At 40.8% G+C, this 23,836-nt stretch overlaps 1 protein-coding gene across 8 annotated transcripts in view; it reads right to left on the reverse strand.

Annotated features, from left to right (window-relative positions):
- Positions 1–23,836, reverse strand: part of agap1 (ArfGAP with GTPase domain, ankyrin repeat and PH domain 1) — a 766,011-nt gene that overhangs the window by 122,472 nt on the left and 619,703 nt on the right. The window lies entirely within an intron of this gene.

Below are 23,836 nucleotides of genomic sequence, written 5' to 3' on the forward strand. Positions count from 1 at the left end.
AAAGGTATAATTGTTTAACCCACCATCATTTAGGATATCCAACAGGAATCTAATTGTTTAAACGCAGCTGCCAAGGCCACCAGCTGTACATAAAATAAACCATCCTAAACAGTGTTATTGGATAGTTATTGTAGAACCTTCATCAAGAACAAAGCCCAAAGACTTGCCAAATCCTCAAAAAAAGCAATTTTATTTTGGCAGTCAGGTGAAGAAGGGAAAAGAGAAAATGGATTCACTACTAAATTTGAAGAAAAGCTGCTCCTTTAGATGCCACCCTCCTTCCAACTGCTTTTCCCACACTCGTCAAGTGACTGACAGCATGACCTACCTTGGGCTCTAATTAAAGACAAAAGACTTTTTGGTGCATTGATGCTCTGGCTGTTTCTTGATCATCCTGCCATATTCAACAAGATACATTCCTTTGCCGTACAGCTCCTGTTCTATTCCAGGATACAAATAAACCAGATCAGGAAGATTGAGCTTGCATTTTATGATGTGTTTGATGCATGGAAAATGTGCTTTTTTTGTTTAAATTATTCTTTTCCAATTTTCCTACCTTTTGTTCCCAAATATACAAATGTTTGTTCCAGAGGCCCACAGTATCTTGTCAATTCGCCATTCTCCTTTCGTGTGAAGACAAGTTGACAGACGATGGAAGGCACCACAGTCAAGTGCAATTTTGCATTTGACACCTCCACAATCTCATTTTTCAGCACTGATGGCTGGCTTGTGATCAGAAATTGATAGCTGGCTGGTTTTCCTACTGTGGTAAAGCAGGCTGGCTGCCTGTTATCTTTAGATGGATGGAGTTCCCATGGCTGCCACCTTCAAGTTGTAATATTATTGACCAAACACCTGTATATCTCAAAATATCTTAGAACAAAAACTTTGCAAATTAAATGACATTGGCCACATTGACAACAGTATTGCATTTGCAAGTAACAAGCTGCTTTAATGGAGATGCATTGTTTCTAAAACTTCCAGAGAGTTCACATGGCCAGCTTATAGGTGCAAAGGATGTTAGATTTAACCACAGAGACTCTGAGATATCTTGCCCCAGGATCAACAGACTTTGCCCTCTATTTTCTTATCTGAAACTCCTCTCATCAAAGTTTTGAGTTGGAAACCCTCAATAGGATCTCATCACAAGTGGACAATACCTGAAGATGAATTTGAAATCTAAAGCACTGTCTCCAGAAAAGCAAATTCAGCCAGCTGTAACTCATTCAGAAAGACATCCCATGCTGACAGATTTTGTGAAAGGTGACATTGGCTCAGGCTAACATTTGGGATAATCTGTGAATAACTCTTCTTCCTGAATTTGACTGTTACTTCGGCAAAGCATTTTTAAGATAACACTGCAGAGTTTTATAGTTTTCGCCCAAGGTTGAGAGAAAGTGTGTGCATACACATCATTTTTCAAGAAGAGTGGTTGCATATGTGTGCGCAGTGTAAAGTTTTCATTAAGAATCTTTATACCTTTCCTTGAATAAGTTTAATTTTCAAAAAGCTAGCTTTCACTTGTTACTTGAAGAACCTAGCTGACTTGTTTCTGATATTGAGCTATACATGCCTGATATATATAAAATGGCAATATCAACTATTTTTAAATTCAAACTTTGTTGTGGGACTAGACAGGAATCAGTTCACCCCTCTTAACTGGATTGTAACAATATCTTCACTTTAAAGTCTGCTTTCTTCTTTTTCTTTTGCACCAGACCCCAAAACATTCTAATGTAGAACTCCAATTTATTACTAGTATGCAGAACTGCTCCACATCTAACTCACAACTACAGGACTGTTTGCAGACTTGCCACAGTGACCTGGGTACTGTGGAGAATGACAAGGAAGGAATAGGCCCATTATACTTGAAGTCTTCAAGTGGTAGCTGCAGACAGTCATGAAGGTGGCCATTATCGACAGCGTTTAAGTTACTGACATCTCTGACTGAACACGGAGGGGATATGGTCTTTTAAAATAGATTTCCATTATAAAATCTGATTTATGACCAATTAATAAATAGGACAGAGTTATTTGTGTGACAGATGGACACACAGACACCAAATAATCACAGTAACCTCCTTCTTTATGTTTTATGGCTGCTAACGGGGCCAATAATCGAGTGTTGCTGAAAGCGACGCCACTATCTCATGCTAAAGCCTGAAGATCATGCGGTATTTCATTGGTCTCGCCCCCCAATCAATTCACAAACCACTGAGGGTGAAATGAAAGCCATTAGCAAGGCCTTTACATCAGGCAGCTAAGGCATGCTCCTCAGTGCAAGAAATAGATTCTGTCAATACACCAGGGGCGTTAGCAGTTCCTACAAACTCCCTGTACTTTATATTCCATGTCACTGACTCCTTGGCAACAGGGGATTTTGAACTTCAGGCTTTTAAAATCAACTGAGAGAGAGAGAAAAATAATCTCGTCTTTAGAAGCCCAGGGCAACCTATTGACTGCTCAGAACAAAATAAAATCAAATTTTGCTTGTACGTTACACAGCTATAAATGTCAAGATTAAATCAAGAGCATTTATCCCCTTTTTATTACTTACTACCAGTTTATTAATGCTTACAAATGGCACAATAAATTCAATTGAAAGGCTAACTCTAAAAATTGCATTCATGCCAAAAAATATCAAGCAGATTGAGGGGAACTTCACCAGTACTGGAGACCAGAATCAGGAAAGGCAGGCCATGGGCCAATCTGTAAGGATGGCCTTGCTCACCTGTATTGTGTGCTCTGAATATTTTAGATTATGTAGGGGCTGGATGCATCAGAGGAAGATCAGAGCCGTAAGAAACTGTAAGCCAACCAAACCAGATCTCCTCGTTTCAATGAATAACTGAAGCTCTTCACCCACTTCTCCTCTGTCTGCTATTTACCTGGGGCCATTTTACAAGACATACATGGGAGAGAAATGGTAAGCAAAGAACAGATGATGTCTTCACTGGGAAAAGCAAAAGGGGAGTGGGGCAGGGACAAAAGCACTGAGCAAGTTTCCTATGAATACTGGATCAGGTTCATCAGTCATAAAAGCCAACAGATGTACTCATTTTGGGGAAAAGCCAGTTAAGCAGAAGAAGCATCTCGTTGGTTTTTGACATGCTATCATTAGCAAAATTCGCCGATGGCTCAGCATGTTTAGGTGCTGACAATTAATCCTTACCGTTAATCCTTACTGACCAGGGAGACTCAACTTGGAGGTTCCCAATTCTGGCCCATCCAGCCCAATACACTTTTGTCCCTTCCTCCAACATCCATCAATCTTCAATATTTTCAATATTGAATAAAGATTTAGAAAGAAAATGAAAACAAAAAGTATTAGTTTTATGATTCTTTACTTGTGTGCCTCAAAGCAGTACCTGGGAGATTAGTTATCAATTCCTGGAGGGTTGACAATCTGCTAGTTTCTTTGCTGCTCTGATTTCAGTGCAGAGTGCAAAGAAGAGTATTATAACTGCCCTTGGAGGGTCGGATGGCAAGGGGCATGGGGCAAACTTGGCTACATTCCTGCCCTTGGTTGCTATCCAGGGACTGTTCAGCAATGGAATGTTTTGGCCCACTTATGCTGTCGTTGTGAAATGGCAGCTCAGAAACACTTGCTGTCAAGTTACTCACACTTGTACCCATTGATTTTGTATTAGATTTGGTATCTGGGGCCTGCTCATTAATCACCAGCAGTATCTGATAGTGCTAGGATAGGAATATACGATGTGAAATGCATCACACAATCAATGCTCTGATAAAGTTAGTAACATATCACTTGGTAATTGAACAATCTGACCACTGATTTCCTGCAAGCTGCTCAAGATGGCAAATCTTTAAATTTTTTGAAATTTTCCATGTTAAAGAGAAAGTAAGGGTTGAATCCACGTGAATATTATGAAATGGATCCAGCAAATTGCACTGTGTTGTTTTTAAGACCCCCATTTAAGTTACTGAACTGAAACTCTCAGGTTTCCTTAAAAGACTGGAACTCACTGGATTACTTTGATTACACTGAGTTTGGAAGGTGCATAGTACTGGTCAGTTGACTTATCAAATAATTTAGAAGGGGAAATTTAAATTCAGTTTTATTTTAAAATAGAGAATTGGGGGGGAGCTGAGGGATGAGGAGTGACTTGGCAGTGGGATGGGGGGAATATAGGAATGGGAGAGGAAAAAGGGAGTAGTTAGGAAAAGAAAAGGAGAAGCAGAGAAAAGTGGAATGGAGAAGTGTTAGAGTAAAAGGAGTGAAAGGCAAAGGGATCGTATAGAAGGAGGGAGGAAAGGGAGGACTGGAAAAGGTGGTGTGTGTGGGGTGGTGTTGAATGAGGGAATCAGGAAAAAAGGAATGGAAGTGAGATGATGGGAGTAGAAGGAAGCAGGTTTGGATTGTAGACTGTGAAATGTGAGTGGTGAAAGTTACAAGGAAATGGGCAGAACCAATTTTATCTGTGAAGATGGCCACTCTCCTTAAACATATATATCTTGCTCAGCTTTAGATATTTATCCAAGTTCCCTTTACAAGGATACAATAGTCTTTGCCTCACCCACACTTATAGCAAAGCATCATGAATTCCAACAATCTACTGAAGGCAGGAACATTGCTTAGTCTCATTGCTCTCACTCTCAGGAAAAGGTTTAAATTGTTGACTCCTCATTTCATAGAATCCCTACAGTGTGGAAGCAGGCCATTCCACCCAACAAATCCATACACTGACCTTCTGAAGAGCATCCCACCCAGACACATCCTCCTACCCTATATCCCTGTAACCTTGCATTTGCAATGGCTAATCCACCTAACCTACACATCCCTGGACACTATGGACAATTTAACATGGCCAATCCACCTAACCTGCACATCTTTGGACTGTGGGAGGAAACTGGAGCACCCGGAGGAAACCCATGGAGACACAGGGAGAATATGCAAATGTCACACAGTTACTTGGAATTGAACTCGGGTCCCTGGTGCTGTGAGGAGCAGTGCTAACCACTGTGCCACCATGCTGCCCCTCCAAGTTCAAAATCCTTTGGGGATTCCTTACTACTTACAAGTCCCATTGTCATAGGAGCTAAATAGCATCCAAGGAAGGAAGAGGAGAAACTTGATCCTCCACATTGACTTATGAAAATTCTAATATAATCATTAGAAGGTATTTTACTTTCTGATCATTTTCCCTGATCCTAGATTGCAGTCTGGATAATAAACCTGCTGCTAGCCCTCCATTATTGTATCTTCTCTCTCTAATTGCAATATTAACGTATGTGGAGAAAAGCCTGGCTGATTTCTCCTTCTCCGATTGACCCTTCCTTCCACCTCGGTTTCTGCTGCAATTATTCTCAAGATCAGGTTGCACCTACTTCAGACGCTCAAGAGATAAGTCAAGCTCTATTAACGAGTGGTACAGTGCCTTAGCTCAGTTGGAAGAGTGTCCAAATGAGAATTTCCCAGCAGTTTGCTCAATAATGAAACAATATGCAAAGTGACAATGGAGGGGGGAAGAACTAATTTGTATGTTTTACAGGATAAATGAAAGATCCTTCAGCTTCTTTACTCTTCAAAATAATTCTTTGCTTCAATATAACGAAGTCTGTAAATACAATGCATTTGTACGTGTGTTAGTGTATAAGGGCTGTTGTGTTAGTGTGCACTAGCATATGTTTTATTTTGTGTTTGTTCTAATCTGCGCATGTTTGATTGAGTTAGTGTTTTAATGAATGTGTATATTACTGTGTCTTATTGTGTGTTTTCTGTATCAAAGTGTTTTGCATCTCAGAGTGTGCCTGTGCACATTTGTTAGTGTATGCATATCAGTTATTGCATGTGCTTTAGTGCATGTTAATGTGCACGTGTGTGAGACCATTAGTGTGCATGTTAGTACATACTTGTGTTAGTATGAATTTGCATGTGATAGTATAAACTGATATTTAATGCATTAGTGTGCTTTACTGTGTGTTAGCTTCTATATGCATGCATTAACATGTGTGCTACTGTGTGAATTTAATTGTGTTGATACGTATGATGCATGGAGTGTATTAGTGTTGGGTTTGAGTGAGTTAATACGTGTTAGCATGTGTCAGCCTGTCAGAATGTGATTTAAGTGTGAAAATGTTAAGGTGTGTTGCTTCAATGCATATGTTGGCACTTGGGAATGTGTGTCAGTGTGTGCATGAAATATGTTAGTATGTGCTTTTGCATGATGTCTGTGCACAGGTGTGTTACAGAATAGTTACAGCTTTGCACATTGTTCTTTGATCCTTGCATTTGCATAAGTCATTCATTTAGTATCGATATCCTTCCGACTTGGCATCGTGGCCTCCTGGCCCAGTAGGACAATCTCTCATAGTCTAAAAGTGTTGCACTGGAAAGGCACAGCAGGTCAGGCAGCATCCAAGGAGCAGAAGAATCGATGTTTCGGGCATAAGCCCTTCATCAGGAACATACATTCCTGATGAAGGGCTTATGTCCGAAACATTGATTCTCCTGCTCCTCATTTGTTGTTTGACCTGCTGTGCTTTTCCAGCGTCACACATTTCGACTCTGATCTCCAGCATCTGCAGTCCCCACTTTCTCCTAGTCTCTCAGCCCAGCATGGTAGTCTTTCGGCAGTACATGGTGGTCTATCAGCCTGATATGGCCTCAGCGTGGGACATCTGGTCTCAAGGTAATTCCTCAAAGTGTGGTCCATCATGACTAAACACTGAAGAAAAACTGTAATATTTAAACTTTCACCTTTTTTTTTAGTTTCTACTTAAAACTAAGAAGGGCTTAAATGTGTAACTTTTAATCGTATGTCATACATTTTACACTATACTTTTATTACTGCAATGTTTAACTTTGTTCTGTCTTGTTACATTGTACTGAAGATGGCACTTTGAATGGCGACATTATACACTTTTCACTGTACTCCTGTACTTTTGCATTTGAGCACACGTGACAAAAAAATCAAATCAAATTCCCCTTTCCTGTAACCCTACACATTCCTCCTTTTCAGATAAGTCCAATTTTCTTCTGAAAGCTTCAAATGAATCTAGTTCCACCAGATGCAAGTTGGAGGCACAGTAGGTCGTCTGAATGCATCTGCGTCAGGCTGGCTTTATTCTTTTCCCCCTCTTGTTTTGCATCTTTTTCCTTTTTTCATGTTGTGGCAACAGTAGGCCTGGAGTGTGGACTCATGGACTTGGTGGGTCGTGGCTGTGGTGGAAGTGGTGCCCAGAGTGGGGACTCCTGGTTGCGGTAGGAAGAGTGGACTCTTGGTGTGGTCACCTTTGCTGTACCCAGAACAGAGACTCCTTGAGGCTCAGGACACATTGCAGAAGCACTGGTTTGAAGATCCCTTGTACAGAAAATGAACTCTGATTTATGTAATTTCTTCTTATTCTTTTTGTAACTCAAAATGGCGTGAATTGTGGCGATAAAACACTTCTCACTGGTTCTTTCTAAATATGTGACAATGAATAACTCACTCACATACTCTGGCGGTGCTTTACACATTGTAACCACTCAAGTGAGATCTCCCCTCCTTAATGTTGTTTCTGCTTCTTACACCAGCTACTTTAAATATGACTCTCTCAATCTCAATCCTTCATGAGTGGGTACGGCTTCTCCCTACCTAGTCTGTCTAGGCCCTTCATGATTTTCAACACCTCCACTGGACTCTGCTCAACCTCCTTTCCTCCAAGGAAAACAAGTCCTAACTTCTCTAATCTATCTTTGTTTTTAAGCTCCCTAGAATTCTGGTGAATTGTTTCTGCCCCTTCTCAAATGTCCTTGCATCCTTTCCAAAGTGCAATGCTCAGAACTGGACATGGTACTGCAGCTGAGGCCAAGAATGTAATACATGGCCTTTTATAAGCTGAGCATAACCTCCTTGCTCTTATCGAGAACAGTATATTTGTCATTAATCACTCTGTCAACTAGCCCTGTCACCTGAAATGAATAATGCACTTATATACCCAGAACTTTCTGGTCTGAAGCCCTTTTAGAATTGTGGCCTTTTTAAAATATTACTGTTCCAACTCCTACTCAAAGATCGAGCAATGAAGGCATGCGTGCTAAACTACCTTTTTAACCACCCTCTTTACCTGTGATGTAAATTTCAAAGAATTATGTAGCTGAACCCATAGGTTTCTCGTTCTACAACACAGAGCCCTACCATAAGTCCTGCCCTTGTTTGTTTTACCAAACTGCAATACCTCACATTTAGACAAATTAAACTCCATCAGCCACTCCTCAGCCTATTGACTCAATTGATCAAGATCTCTTTAAAATCTTAGATAATCTTCTTCACTGTCCACTGTACCACCTACTTTGATGTCATCCACAAATTTACTGACCCACGTCTCCTATATGCTCATCCAAATTATTTATATAAATAACAAACAAAAGTTGACCCAGTACTGACCCCTGTGGAACACTGCTGGTCAAAGCAAACAACATCAACCACTCTTCCCTCATCAAGCTTTTTGGGTACTTCCTGAAAAAATTGAGACATACAATTTTCCTTGCGTAAAATCATTCTTACAACCCCTAATCATTCCTTGCCTTCCAAAAGCATGTGAATCCTATCTTTCACAATCACTTCCAACAACTTACCCATCACCCAGATTCATCAGTCTGTACTTCCAAGCCATTCTTAAATAAAAGCACAACATTACCCACCCTCCAGTTCTTGGGTACCTCATCATGGCTATAGATGATACAAATATTTCTGCTCATGGCCCCGCAATTTCCTCCTAATATACGACAACATCCTGGGATACACTTGATCAGGTCCCGGGATTTATCAACCTTTATGTTTTCTAAGCCCTCCAGCACTTCCTTTTCCGTAACGTGAACTGTTGCCCATGTGTTAGTGCTCAATGTCTTAGTGCGCCTATGTTTGTTCGTGCATGTGTATATTATAGTGAGTGATGTTTACTGAACTTCATTCAGGACTTGAGCACATCTCAGGCTGCCTGCACCATGATTTGTTTTTAAAATTCAGAACCTCCACTTTCATTAATTTTCAGGCGACCCTAAAAATTTCAATCAATTAAAAATTATAACCATCCATTTTCAGAACGACTGCGTGCTGCCTACTGCTGACCTGGCTGTGTGCCAACATGCAGACAAATGCTATCAGTTTTTCTGACTATCACGAGTGCACAGAGGCCATGCATAATTGACTAAAAGATGGGCTAAAACTGTGGCCAATCAGTATGTGATCAAAACCCGTGGAATATTCAGTGCTTCTTGATTACAGAATACATATCCTTTGCTCTCCTCCCCTGAACACACCATGAAATCTCTTCAAGGTCCAGAGTACCATAATATGTTCATTACTGTCATGCAGTATGAAGTGCAGACTATAGGTTTCAGGTTAGAGTCTCATACTTCATAAGAGCAATTTCCTTTTATTTTACTGCATTTGAGATTGCACTCCATTAAAGCACGAAGGCAAAAGGGCTGCTTAACGATCATCGCAGAGCACACAAAGCAGAATATCTGTTCTGGAACAATAGGTGTGGTTCGACGAGAAATAAGGCTTTTATTCCCCTGGGTGGCTGCAGTAAACCTTTCAGGAGTAAATGCTGAAATACCTGCACCCAGAAAGTAGTAGGTGGCAGTCAGCCAAAAAATAGTCCCAGCATCTGGGAAAGGCAGCCCCTTTCCTTCAGAGCACCTTCTGCAGAAGTTTCAAGGCAACAGTCGGGAACCTAGCCAAGAGATCTGTTTCACTGCCATTAAGCCTCCTGAACGAGGCTTCATGCAAGCCCAGGCTGGGTTTGCTTACAGAATCTCCTATTGCCCACACTTTAGTGGGGCCTTCAACTGATGTGATGCCTAAAGATTTATGCCTAGGGATTTAGAGTTTTTTGAATGTGGTCTATGAAATAAGATCAAAGTCGCTTCAGGGTGAAACGAGCAGCATTCACATCAGCATAGGTGCCTCTTCTTAGAATACTGCTGGCAATTACCAATGATAAGGTGCTGCTCCCAATTTCCACTTAAATGGAATGTGAACCTTTCAGATACTAATGGTCATAATGGCAAGTGGGGGAAACCACAGAAAGGAATCATGTCTGCAGCCCTCACTGATGATCTTCCAACCTCTTTTGGTCTGAACATTTAGGGAGTTAACCTCTCTTGCCATTTTCCCCTTCCTCTTTTTCATGAGTGCACTCCAAGCCACATTGTAATATGACAGTCTCTGTGGGTAGTACTCTTGCTTCTCTAATGAAGTTGAGCTTCAGAGATCCGAGCACAAGTTCAAGGCTGATACTCAAGTGCAGTACCATAGGAGTGCTGCATTGCTGAATGCGCACCTTGCAGATGAAGTGTTAAATCAAAGCTCTAGCTGCCCTCTCAGATGGATGCAAAAAAATTTTAATGGCACTATTTTCAAGGGGTTTTCCCAATATTGCGCCACTTTTAAGAAGTGCTACATAAATGCAAGTCTTTTGCTTGCGAGAGCTACTTTGGATCTATCAGATGCCTTCTCTATCTTCACCGTATAATGTGAACATCCAAATGTCTCATGTTGCTTTTTATCTTGTCACTATGTTATTATGCGAATAGACAAATGGCATAGAATAATTCCTTCATATTGTCATTCCCTCTTGTTGGCTTTATACATTTCAAAATTCTACTGGCTTTTATTTTGATGCAATCCCAAAAAGAATGTTTTAAGGAAATGACAGTGATACTTCTAATGGTTTAGTCAGTAATAACTGTATGTCAATGAGCAACAGAAATCACAAGGTCTTAGACGGAATTCCAGCATCTGCTAAATTAGCTGATCTTAGCCGAGGTTGGATGGAGGGAGTAAGAGACAATGTAAAAGAAAATGAATTACAAAAGATAGGAAATAAAACAAGTATGACCCTTGAATTAATACAGGACCTGTCAGGACCCCACGCCAGCCCAAAGTGCTTTATTGCCAATTAAATACTTTTGAAGGGTAGTTACTACATTATTTAGGAAACTCAGCAGCCAACTGGCAAATTGAATCCTAACCTTCTGATACAGGAAACTGCTAGGAGGTTTCACAGGTTTTTGGGGGGTGGTGGGGGGGGAATACAGTTAACAGGGCTTTCTGATTCTGATCATCGTAGAACCTTTGCAGGACAGGAGATCTTTCAGCCTGTCATTTCTGCGTTGGCTCTACAAGTGAGCAATTTATTTAACACCACTCCACTGTATTCAAGCAAAAACCACACATTTTTTTTCAGATAACAATCCAATTGGCTCTTCAATGCCTTGACTCACCTGCCTTCACCACATTCTCAGGCAGTTCTGCATTGATTTCAGCCTGGATATGTATTTGCAAATCAGGTTAGGACTATAGTAATGTCCATACATGGATACATATCTCCCTCTCGTTCGTCTTCTTAACCAACTCAAGTAGTCAGTACAGTGTTTATGTTACTGAACTAGTAATCCAAGCGTATGCATGAATGCTTCAGAGATGTGAGTTAAAATTAACTGGAGAATTCAAATGTACTTAAATAAAGATGGGAATAAAAAACTAGTAATGGAGGTTTTGAAACTTCTTGATTTTCATAAAGACCCATACAGTTCACAGATGTTCTTATCTGGTCTGGCCTATATATGACTCCAGATGCACAGCAATGTGGCTGATTTTTAACTGCCTCTGAAATAGTCAAGCAGCCATTCATTTGTATTGAAAGCGGTGGTTCAGCACCACCTACTCAGGGTCAATTAGAAATAGAAATTCAATATGAGTGCAATATCCATATTCCATGACTGAATGGAAAATGTGAAGAATTGGGTAACTTATGGAAGCTGTACCCCACGCACCTGAGGAATTGTGTATAGCCTATGGAAGCAGGTTGGAAGGTAGCTGGGGTGGGGCCAACCTGGAATTGAATGGAGAATTGTGGAGAGATGTTCAGCCTCTTTCCGACTTCAGGGGTCAATCAAATGCCAATTAATGGTCACTTCTCACTGCTGCTGGCATTCTAACCAAGGGTTGGTGCTGGTGGAAAGGTCTGGAGTTAGCCCTACTCTTCATGGGACAATGCACAGGAAAAACACGTGGACATTCTGCAGACTCAGTGGAGGATGTCCTCTTGATTGGACAGTCAGTGGTCCATGGTTGGAAACCCTGCACTTAGTGCTAATCCAAGAAAACATACCAGAGACCCACAATCAACCAGAACCCCAGCTTCCAGGGCATGTCTGAGCATGCCCATAAGATTTCAACAACTCTTTCCTGGGTTCTCGGACCACCTCCATCATAGCTAATCCACACTGGGTGCAATTCTGTAGTGAGTGCTAAGATTAAAGAGCAGCAGGTGGGCCTTCACTCTTAAAAGGATGTGCATCCTGATGCTGGTCAGTTAATTGCCCAATGTGCAAAGGATTGGGGTGTCTGGAGACAGCCCAGGCACAGCTCCTGTAGATTCTCTGGCCCACATGTCCGCCAACATTAAATTCAGTTCCAGAGTCAAGCATCTTCAGCAGGTAATTGGGAACGTTTGGGAAGATCAATCAGTTTTTCTCTTCCTTTATTCAAATGTTACCTGCCATAAGTCAGCCCATTCCTCGATCTTGCTCTAGACTAACGTGGATGCCTCCATTATCAGGGGAGTTGTGTATTCAGTTGAAAATCACAGTGAAAATTCCAGTTTTTAAAATTGTGACTGAGGGATTGATGTGGACATCAATCGCAAGGCCAGTACTTGTTGCCTATCTCTCATTGTCCATGAACTGAGAGGCTTGCATGGTCATTTAACAGCGCTGTTATGAGTTAGCTCCTTTGCTGTAGGTTTACAGTCACATTTGGTCAGAATAGCTAAGAGTATTAGTGGACCAGGTGAGTCTTTTAGAAGTTCAAGGCTTCTAATACACATGGGGAGAAAGTGAGGTCTGCAGATGCTGGAGATCAGAGCTGGAAATGTGTTGCTGGAAAAGCGCAGCAGGTCAGACAGCATCCAGGGAACAGGAGAATCGACGTTTCGGGCATAAGCCCTTCTTCAGGAATACACATGTGCCAGAGTGGATAAGGATGGCAGATTTCCTTCCCTAAAGGATTTTAGTGAACCAAGTTGGTTTTTACAATAATGGATTGTGGCTTGATAGTCACTATCATTGAGACTAACATAGAATTTCAGATTTATGTATTCATTCATTTATTCATTCACAGGATGAGGGCATCGTTGTCCAGGCAGCATTTATTGCCCATCCCTAATTTCCCAGACAGCAGTTAAGAGTCAACCATGTTGCTGTGGGTCTGGATTCACATGTAGGCCAGGCCAGATAAGGATGACAGTTTCCTTCACTAAAGGATATTAGTGAACCACATGGATTTTTTCAACAATCGACAATGAATTCACGGTCATCATTAGACTCTTAATTCCAGATATTTTTAGATGAATTCAAATTCCATCATGTGCGGTGGTGGGATTTAAATCTGGGTCCTCAGACATTATCTGAGCCCCTCGGTTGACAGTCCAGCGATAATTCCACTCGGCCATCGCCTCCCCTATTAATTATTAATTGAATTCAAATTACAACAGCTGTCAGGGTGGGGTTTCAATTCTCATCCACAGAAAATTAGTCTTGACTCCTGGAATATTACTTCAATGACATTTGCATTGTATCACTGTACGAAGACCCGGGAAAGGACAGGGAAAGTCAGTATGCTCAACAGGGCCGCAGGAGCTGAGGCTAGTAAAAATGTGTCTGCAGGGTATATGAGTGAACAGAATGAAAAGTGAGAAGATGGACTGAATCATCAATCTCATCTTTTCTCCATCACTTTCCACCCTATTACAACTGCTCTAACACAAGTCCGGGAAGACTAATCCAGAAACTCAAACTAATTCAGGGGACAAGGATTCAACTCCCATAGCAGCCAGAGGAATCTAATTTCAATCAATTATTCAACCAGGCATTGAGAGCTAGTCTCAGTAATGGTAACCATGATCATTGGCTATCCACAGAACCCAGCTGGTTCAATTCTGCTCTTCAAGGAAGAACATCCTAACCTGGTCTGGCCAAAACACAACCTCAGAAGAACTGCAATGTGGTCGACTCTCAACAGCTCTTTAAAATGGCTGAGAAGCCACTCAGTTAAAGATAAGTCAAAACAAAGGGGCTGCAGTGGTTCAAGAAGGCTGCTCACCGTCACCTTTTCACAGGAAATGAGGGACAGACAAACAATACTGGTTTTGCCAGCGATGCCCATATACCATGAAAAGAATAATAATAAAAATAATTTGAAATTGAAAGGAAACGGTATCTTTCATGGAGATACAAATTTTGACTTATTCTTTGCTCTGAGATTGGTAATGTAAATGAGAATGATTGCCTGGTTTTGGCTGGTGGAATCCTGTGAAGGGTTGCTGAGATGTGGATTAATGTAGTTTGCAGACCAGGGTAAAAGATGATTTTCTGCGCTGCACTTGATCTGAGAGAGATAGCTAATGAGCTCCAAAGTCACTTTGCACTGACTGCCCTGACCACAAGATACTCCCATCATTTCAAGTTCACAATATTTTATCAATGATTAAAACTACAGATTTAAGGTCTTTGCCAATATACCTGAATGGATTGCAAGCTGATTGACTGGGGTAGATTGTAACAAGGATACAAGTCATTCCTAAGAATACTTGCTTTAATAAATAAAAACTTCCAACTTATATACATATCAGGAAAACGCACTTTGGAAGAAGGCCCCATCATTTGCAAATACTATAAAACACTGAAATCTTTTAAAGGAAAATCAATTGTAAATACAACTCGAAGAATTCTCATCATCTTCTGGTCAGCTTTTGGAATATCTTAGCTTGGAAATGAAAACTTATAATGCTATTGAAGTAACCAGTGGAAAGGGTTTTTGGGGCCAACGGTGAATGGGAACTGATTTATATCAATAGACTAAACTAAAAAAAAACCGTGGATGCTGGAAATCAGAAAAAAACCCAACAATTGCTGGAAAAACTTAAGCAGGTCTGGCAGCATCTGTGGAGAGAAATCAAAGCTAACATTTTGGGTCCGGTGATGGATCAATATTTCTATTTTTGTTTCATATCAATAGAGATAATTGAGAAAAGACTGGTGACAGGAGGAGTTACCGATGCCAACAGGCTGCAGGATCTGCATCAGCTGCTGTAAAGATTCAGTTATAGGAGGTATTACCAGCCCAATATGGTGAAAGGACCAGACTAACAGCAGTAGAGATATAGACTGTTAAGCAGGACAATGACTTGTAGGTTTAACTGAGCTCAATATGGTGAGGGAGCTAGAATGATTAAAGTTATAGGATAATTCAGTGATCATTTAATTTCAACCACAGAGAGCAATTCAGCTCCCTTGCAAATCAAAATTAATTCAAGCTGTAGCTCACTCCTCTTATGAGCAACACCTGATGATCTCAGTTTAAACAGGAAACCATTCAAACTCAAGATCAACTGAAAGAATGAGAGGTGCTTTTATAGGTTAAGGTGGGGGAGAAGGAAGAGAAAGTCAATGATAATTCTTTAAAAACGGTTCTCAAAGGAGTCCTCATTGTGGCACTTCTCTCTAAGTGCTGGTTATGAATGACTGTAATTAGGCTGGAACTTACATAAATGGTATCTTTATGTCATGTTGTTCAAAATGGGTTTCGCCAATATGAATAATTATGCGAGTGCACTTTTGTCAAAACATACTTTCTTTATAAAGCAACGTTTGCAGTCTTGCACTGAAACAAGTGAACAGGATTTTATTCTGTGAGTAAGCTTTCATCCTTTCCATCTGTAGTCTGTGTTGAGCCAAGACCGATTCCCACCCCACCCTCTCCTCCTCCTCCACCAGAGAAGGTTCAGTAAGTCTCCTGACTTCAGTGATTTATAGATTTTAAATACACCAGTTATGCAGTTTATTGAATTTGTATACTCACCTGCTCTTTAGGAGGCAAGTCTGTTGTGTACTTAACCTCTTGCTTTGGCAAATAATGAGGTAACAGTCAATTCATTTTGTGGAAGTTATTCCTCTGATCAAAATTCAGCACTGACAAATGTGAACATGTGTGTCATTGAAACATTATTTGTTGCCAAGCTGAATGCAGTTGTTTACCAACTGTCATTAAAGACTTTGGAAAGGCACCTGATGGGCCCTTGGGAATCAGTTACCCTGTCATCAATTATTTATATAAATCAGTGGCTATTCATCTCAGAGTCTGGCAAATCAAGATTACATGTCTAATAAGGAGTTTTAATCTGTAATTTATAATAAACCCTACAGCATTGTCCTGATCGGTTCTGAAAATAGTTTCAGCAGCCACTAAAAACTGGGCCTAAAGTCAAGAACAGAAGTCAGAGGGCCAGTGAGATCCCATGGAAGAGATAACCTCTGGCAATGGAAGCAGGGACAAATCCTCCAGGGTTGGGTACAAAATTTGAAATGTCGGTGGGGAGAGGGAAGAGAAGGGAAATGATGAAGAAGTGTCAATATTCTTCACATCATAAGTAACCCCTGTTAGAATATGTTATATATGAGTATGAATAAATTACATTGTAAATATTTAGGAGTTTGATTAAAACATCAATGCTTTCAACTTCGCCGATGACATGCAGATACAGTATTAAGCCAAGCAGATCCAGCTGGGATGAATAATCTATGCCAAGTTACTTGGTTTCAGATAAAGCGGTAATTTACCTCACCATCATTAGCAAGTGGATTAAAAAAATTAACTTTCCCATTGCAACCACGAGTGTTGGGAAAACACTTGTTATGCCCACCACAGCTGAATGGTTCATTCCCCAATATAGTGTGAAGGATAGCTATTTTACACATGATCTTGAAAAGCAATTGAAGCACCTCACTTGAATCAGCACTTTCTGGAGAGAAAGGAACAATATTTTTTATGCCCTTTGCAAGACACTTATTAGATCTCAGGTGAAGTACTGCATATGGTTTTGGCTGCCACACTACGGGGAGGCTGTGAATTCTTTGGAGAGTGTGCAGAAGGGATCAGAAAGTTCGGTCGAGGATACTGAAGATCGTTCTCCTTGCAGAGTGGATTACAAAGCGGTAAAAAAGATTTGTAAACTTAGCAAATATGATGCAAGAAGAAAACAAATTTTCCACACAAGTGGTTTGGGTCTGGACTACACTACCAGGAAGTGTCACGGAAGCAGAATCAATCAAGGCTTTCAAGAGGTTATTGGATGTCTACTTGAATAAAAACAATGTGCAATGGTGTGGGGAAATGTTGGCAAATAGCACCAAGTCATAATGCTTGCTGGAGAGCTGTTGCAAACATAATGGGCCAAATGGTTTCCTTCAATTCTGAGATTCTGTGACTTTTTGAACTGAAGACAAAAAATCCTAATTTTTAAAAGGAATTTTGCTCACTTTTTCTCTACTGACCAATTGAAACATCCAGTGGTACATAACGTGGCTTACAATAAATGGGTTTGGCAAAATAATAGGCAGACTTCAGGAATGGCTACAGATGATCAACACAATTTGAATTATGGCGAGCTCAGCAACATGGGTGGCACGGTGGCACAGCACCAGAGACCTGGGTTCAGTTGCTGCCTCAGGCAACTGTCTGTGTAGAATTTGCACATTCTCCCCATGTCTGCGTGGGTTTCCTCCCACAGTACAAAAATGTGCTGGTTAAATGAATTGGCCATGCTAAAATTGCCCGTAGTGTTAGGTGAAGGGGTAAGTGTAGGGGAATGGGTCTGGCTGGGTTGTGCTTCGGCGGGTTGGTGTGGACTTGTTGGGTTTAAGGGCCTGTTTCCACACTGTAAGCAATCTAATCTAAAACCTTTTTAATCATTCTATCGATAATATTAGCAAAAGAAGCAGAGCAAGCATAATACCAGGTGCTCTTAAAAAGGCTCTAACAAATGCAAGTAGCGAAAGGTCAGATGACTAGGAAAACTTTAAAAACCAATAAAGATACAAAAACGTAAAGCTTGCAGTAAGGGAATACAGGGAAAGGATCATCTGAACATACAAAATAGGAGCATAAGTAGATCATTTAAGCCCTTTAAGCTTGTTCTGCCATTCAATAAAATCATTACTGAATTTTTTGTGTTTCAAGTTCCACATCCCCTTTTACCTTGGACTTCTTTGCTAAATACGAGTCTACGTACTTCCATCTTAAAAATACTCATTGGTACCACTTCAACCGCCTTCTAAGGCAATCAGTTCCAAAGTCACATAATCTTCAGCAAGATAAGATATATATTTGATCTCTGTACTAAAAGGATGACACCTGATTTTAAAATATTGTGCCCCTAATTCTGGACTCACCCAAAGATAAATCACCTTTTCGCATCCATTTTGTCAAGACCATTCAGGATCTTATGCATTTCTGCCAATTAACCTCTCGTTCTTCTGAAACAAGCCTAGTGTCTCATCTTTCCTTGTAAGACAACCTGCTTATTCCAGGTAACAATCTCATTTACTTCCTCTGAATGATCTCCAACAAATTTACATCCTTCTTTAAATAAGGAGACCAAAACTGCACATAGTACTTGAGATGTGGTCTTATCAATGGTCTGCACAACTGAAGCATATCACCCCTACTCTTAGTTTCAGTTCCTCTCAATAAAGATATATCAAGGTCGAATTGCAAAAAAGGTTTCTTTAGTATTAAGACAAAGAGAGTGGAAATTGGAAATCCATGTCCTTTAAAGCCAATGCAAGCCAAGTTAAAATGAACACAAATGACATGGCAGACTTGATGAATGAGTACTTTGCATTCATATTCACAGACACAGTGGTCCTCCATCATGTTGGGCTCAACAGCATGGAGACCACTTCTAGAAAATTCAACTTCAGCAGGCCATGTCTCCCACATGGATGACGATAGAATCCTAATAATGTTTCCTATGGAGAACAGCCTCAGGGTAAACTGCATCGAGGTTGCAAGTACAAACAATATGACGGAACGATAAAAAAAGGAATTACAGACTTCTCCATTACAGACTACTGCTCTTGGGAAAACACGAGCGTTGTCTGACCCAGTTGGTGGAGAAAGTGCTGAAATTTGCTTCAAAGATCATCCACATTGAACTCTCAATATCCAACATATCAGAGAAATGCCATTGGTGGCGCAGCTACAGAGACTCTCCCAAACACCAACAATGACAACCCAAACTTCAAGATCAAGCTAATCAGCTTGTTTCATCAGGAGAGGATCCACAGAAGGCAATGTGATCATATTCAGTTTACATAAGTTTGAATAAAAAGCAGTCTAGTAGGAAGGTTCGTATTCATAAATGATAAAGGCAATATATAGTAGCTATAACAGAAAACCTAAAAAAAAGTCTCAGTGAGGAACTTAATGCGCTTTGTAAAAACTAAAACAAATGTAATGGAGAAAATAGTATGGCTTAAGATAGACAAATCTCCAAGGTGGATTCTTGAAGGTAGACTATATTCGAATCATCTGACGAGATTTTTGAGTCAGTCACTGGGATGGTGTCTACAGATGTTATTGAGACAGGCAACGGAGTTTTATGTAAGAGATGGTTTTATGTAAGAGACTATTGGTACAAATGACAATGCCTAAAATTGGAAATAACCTTGTGACATAGGCTGGTGATGGGCAAGAACTTGGATAAAGGAATAAAGTTTAAGGGAATATTCTAACTGGTAGAATTTGACAAATGTGTTTAAACTGATGTGTTTTATGCGGAGACTGTTGGGCGGTAGGTGAGGACAAGGGAGACTCTGTCTTTATTGTAATATGGCGGGGTTTAGAGCAGTGGAACAGGGAATAGAGGTGGTGTGGTGGAGGGCTGTCTGGATGACGAAGGGAGGTAAAGTAAGTTGTTCATAATAGATGGACAGCTGGGATGCTCGCGACTGGAATATCTCCTCATTCGAGCAGATGCTGTGGAGGTGGAGGAATCGGGAGAATGGGATGAAGTCCTTATAGGATACTAGGTGGGAGGAGATGTAGCCCAGGTAGTTATGGGAGTCTATGGGTTTGTAGTAAACGTACATCTGGAGATTGTTGCTGGAGATGGAAATGGTGAGGTCAAGAAAGGGGAGGGTGATGTTCGAGATGGACCAAGTGAATTGGAGGGCGGAGTGGAAGTTGTGGGCGAAGTCAAAGTCATCCAACGCATCATCCTCAAATACTTCCGCCAACCCCAAATAGACCTCACCACCAATAACATCTTCCCCTCCCCACCCCTCTCTGCCTTCCACAAGGACCGTTCCCTCCGACAGTTCTTAGTTCATGCCACCCCTGCCACTGAACCCCCAGGTACTTCCCATGCAACCAGAGAAGATGCAAAACCTACCGGTACACCACTCCCCCTCACCTCCATCCAGGGCCTTAAACAGTCCTTCCAGGTGAGACAGAGGTTCATCTGCCTCTCTTCCAACTTAGTTTAATGCATCAGGTGCTCCAGATTGGTCTTCTCTACATCGGAGAGATCAAACGTGAACTTTGGGAACAGTTCACCAAACATCTCAGCCAGGTCTGCGGGGTCACCCGGAACTTCGAGTTATTGCCGATTTTAATTAGCCCAACCACTCCCTTTTTGTCATGACCATCTTTGGCCTTCTCCATTGCCAAAACAAATCACAGCTCCTATTGGAGGAAAAAAACACCTTATCTTCCATCTGGGTAGCCTACAGCCCGGAGGACTCAACATTGGGTTCTCTAATTTCAAATAACCTCTCTCTCCATCCCCCGACTCCCATCCAAGCCCTTTCCCATCCCTTCCACTGCTCCCTGCCACCAACCGGATTCATTCCTCCCATTGACCAATCTACCTATCTTCATCTATCCCCACTCCACTACCCTGTCCCTGCCTCCCCCATTATCTACAGCTCCCCCCACCCACACTCACTCCCAATCCTGAAGGGTTACATCCGAAATGTCAACTTCTGCACCTCCTAATGCTGCCTGGCTTTGTGTTCTTCCAGCCTCTTGCCTGTGTACTTTGGATTCCAACATCTGCAGCTTTTTTTGTCTCTAACCAAGGAATGTCACTTCACAGACAGTGATATATTACTGAAACATAGTCACTGCTGTCATATAGGTTAGCTGCAGCAACCGTGCCCTCAAGAAAGTCCCACAAAGCCGTAACAATATTTATGGGATTGTTTAAGGGGTTTACGTTAGCCAATACAACAGGAAATTTTTCCTTTTGTTCACAGGTCATTGCTGGCTAGGCCAGCAATTATTCTTATCTATAAATTGCCCAGAGAGCAGTTAAGGGTCAATCGCATTGTTCTGGGCTTGGTGTCACATGTAGGCCAGGCGAAGTAAGGACAGTAGTTTCCTTCCTCAAAGAAGGTTAGTGAACCAGTTGGGTTACGATGACAATCATGGTTGTTTCATGATCATTGGATGGTCACCATTACAGAAACTCTTAATTCCTGACTTTTATTGAATTCAAATTCCTTGCTATGGTGGTATTCAAACCTGGGTGTCTTGATGAACAGTTTAGTGATAACACACAAGGCCATTGCCTCCCCAGTTATTCCTACTCTTATTCAAGTAGTGGTGTGGGATCTTTAAATTTGAAACCATGGTGGCGTATTGGCCTAGATGTCGTGCTCAAGTCTTTGCAGTCGGGTCTTGAATCTGCATCTACCTGATTCAATGCTGTCATTGCTACTGCTAAGCCACAGTCACATCACAATAAAATAACTACGGGTTTCAAATCAACATTTAGTTGAAGTTCTTGGCAAGGATTTGCAGTTTATCCAGACTGTGGAAACCCTTGTGCAGTATCCAGAACTTTTAAATGATGACTGAGTCTTGTTACTGCACTCAATTAAACTTTCTTCTGAAAGAAATACTAATGGAAGTTTCAAATATCTGGAACCAATAATGAACTTTAAAGCTCAGCAAGTTAACGATTGATTAGCTGATCTGAGCGATGTGTGAAATGAAAATGCAAAAAGAAACACAATTTCTTATCAATTTAATATTTTGAGTTATGCTTGCTGATTTAATCACCTATCATAGTAATTGCAATTTTTATGGTTTAAAGAAAGAGAGTTAATTTTTTTTTCATTTGCATCTCTTCTAAAGCCTGGACTCTTGACAGTTAGATTACTTGCAGGTCACATCCATTTGATCAGCTCCACAGAGCAATTGTGCAGTGGTAAGGCAGGGCTGACCAATCCAGCAAATCTCTGACTGCAATAGCATCACAGCCCAACACAAGTAAAATGGGATGGGAGGAACTATTTAGCTGTAATAGTGGTGGACCAGAGTGCTGCAAGATTTACAGCATGTAGCATCACTGCCACCATCCCACTGCCCCAAACTGGATCGACAATGTAGACATCAATAAATCTGATATTGTAAGCAAGGACTTCTCCTTTTCTAAAACACTGGCATTTTGACGCTGTTCTGTCATGAGACTAAGACTGAATCACGTGACACACATGTAAACTTTATCACGATGGATATCACAATAGATAACATAACGTAAAGAAGCATCTCAAAACATTTCATTGGAACATAATTGATTAAAGAATTTGGCATTAAGCGACAGAGGAAGATACAGTATTAGGGCAGATGATGTAGCTTGTGAGGAGTGTGTTAAAGGAGGAAAGTGAAGTAGAGAGGTGCAAGAAGAATATTCCACAGCTTGGGGCAAGGTTACATGAAGGCAAGGCCAGCAAGAAGTGGTGTGATTATAAGTGGAAATCAATCTTTTCATTTAGCCAATGCCATATATTAGAAAACCATTTCATCATGTACAACAACAAAGGTTGTTTATAAAGCACCTTTACTTTAGTTAAACATCCCTGGATGATGGAGGTACAGGAGCATTAACAAAGAGAAAGAAAACATGCAATCAAACAGAATAACAACACATTGTGCACGTCAACCACAGCAAAGAAATAACTTTAGGCATGTACCAGATCTATGACCCATCTGGCAAAACTCAACTTGCATTTGAATTCATGCCATTATTGTGGACCTAGCTTTGGGACAAAGACTTGATAATCATCTGAGACCATTTCAAAGTGGTGCCTACATGCCTCCAGAAATCTTCTCCTGACACTTCAGTGCTGGCAATTAAAGATCCGGTTTCTTGATGAATTATTGTTTTAAAGGATGTATGCTACTCAGAATCACATTTCAAATCCACTTGTATTACAGCTACAATTTCAGATGGCATGATTGAGGGAAGGGGCAGGTAAGTATCAGATCCTGTTGAGTTCCAATCTTCTCAGAGAGAGCAATATGTACTAAGAACACCAACAAGGGTTGTGGGAAAACACTAATTGATGATGTCTCTCAGTCTGTTAGAACCTGAAATTTACCCAGGGACTAAGTGTTCATCTGGCAGGGTGCTCTGTACAAGAGCACCTTTAAAACATCTCAGAACATTTCTGTCTACATTGAAGACACTGCTTGAAATCAAAAGGCTAGTGCAAATCATGCTGAGTTTGTAACATCTGCCAAAGTAGCAGCAGCACTGGAGATCATACAACTGTCCTGAATTTCAGCACAGTTCCTGAAATAGAATGAAAACTACTAGTGTTACAGCTCTTCATCAATCCCTAATGCCTACTCTTGGAATTTATGTTAAGTAGAGCATAGATTAGATCACACAATGTCTTCCAACGCCAAATATGACAACTGACTTTAACTGTTGTACAAGAATGGCAATTCTTGAACAACGGTGACACTTGAGAGGACCATTGACCAGAGGAATGGAGAAAAGCATAATGTGTGTCTCATCTACCTAACCATGATGTTTATAGTTGCCCTATTCACTGGTCTCTCCTCGGCAGAAGAATGCAACAGTAATCTGAATTAATCACCTACAAGTCTTCACAAGAAACAGAAACAGAGATCTGCACTCCAAAAGCTCAACTGTCTTTGATAAGTTACTATGGGATGAATATATG

The sequence above is a fragment of the Chiloscyllium plagiosum genome, unplaced genomic scaffold, assembly GCF_037043375.1.
Source record: "Chiloscyllium plagiosum isolate Xiang-an unplaced genomic scaffold, Cpla_swu_hap1 HiC_scaffold_7, whole genome shotgun sequence".
NCBI lineage: Eukaryota > Metazoa > Chordata > Chondrichthyes > Orectolobiformes > Hemiscylliidae > Chiloscyllium > Chiloscyllium plagiosum.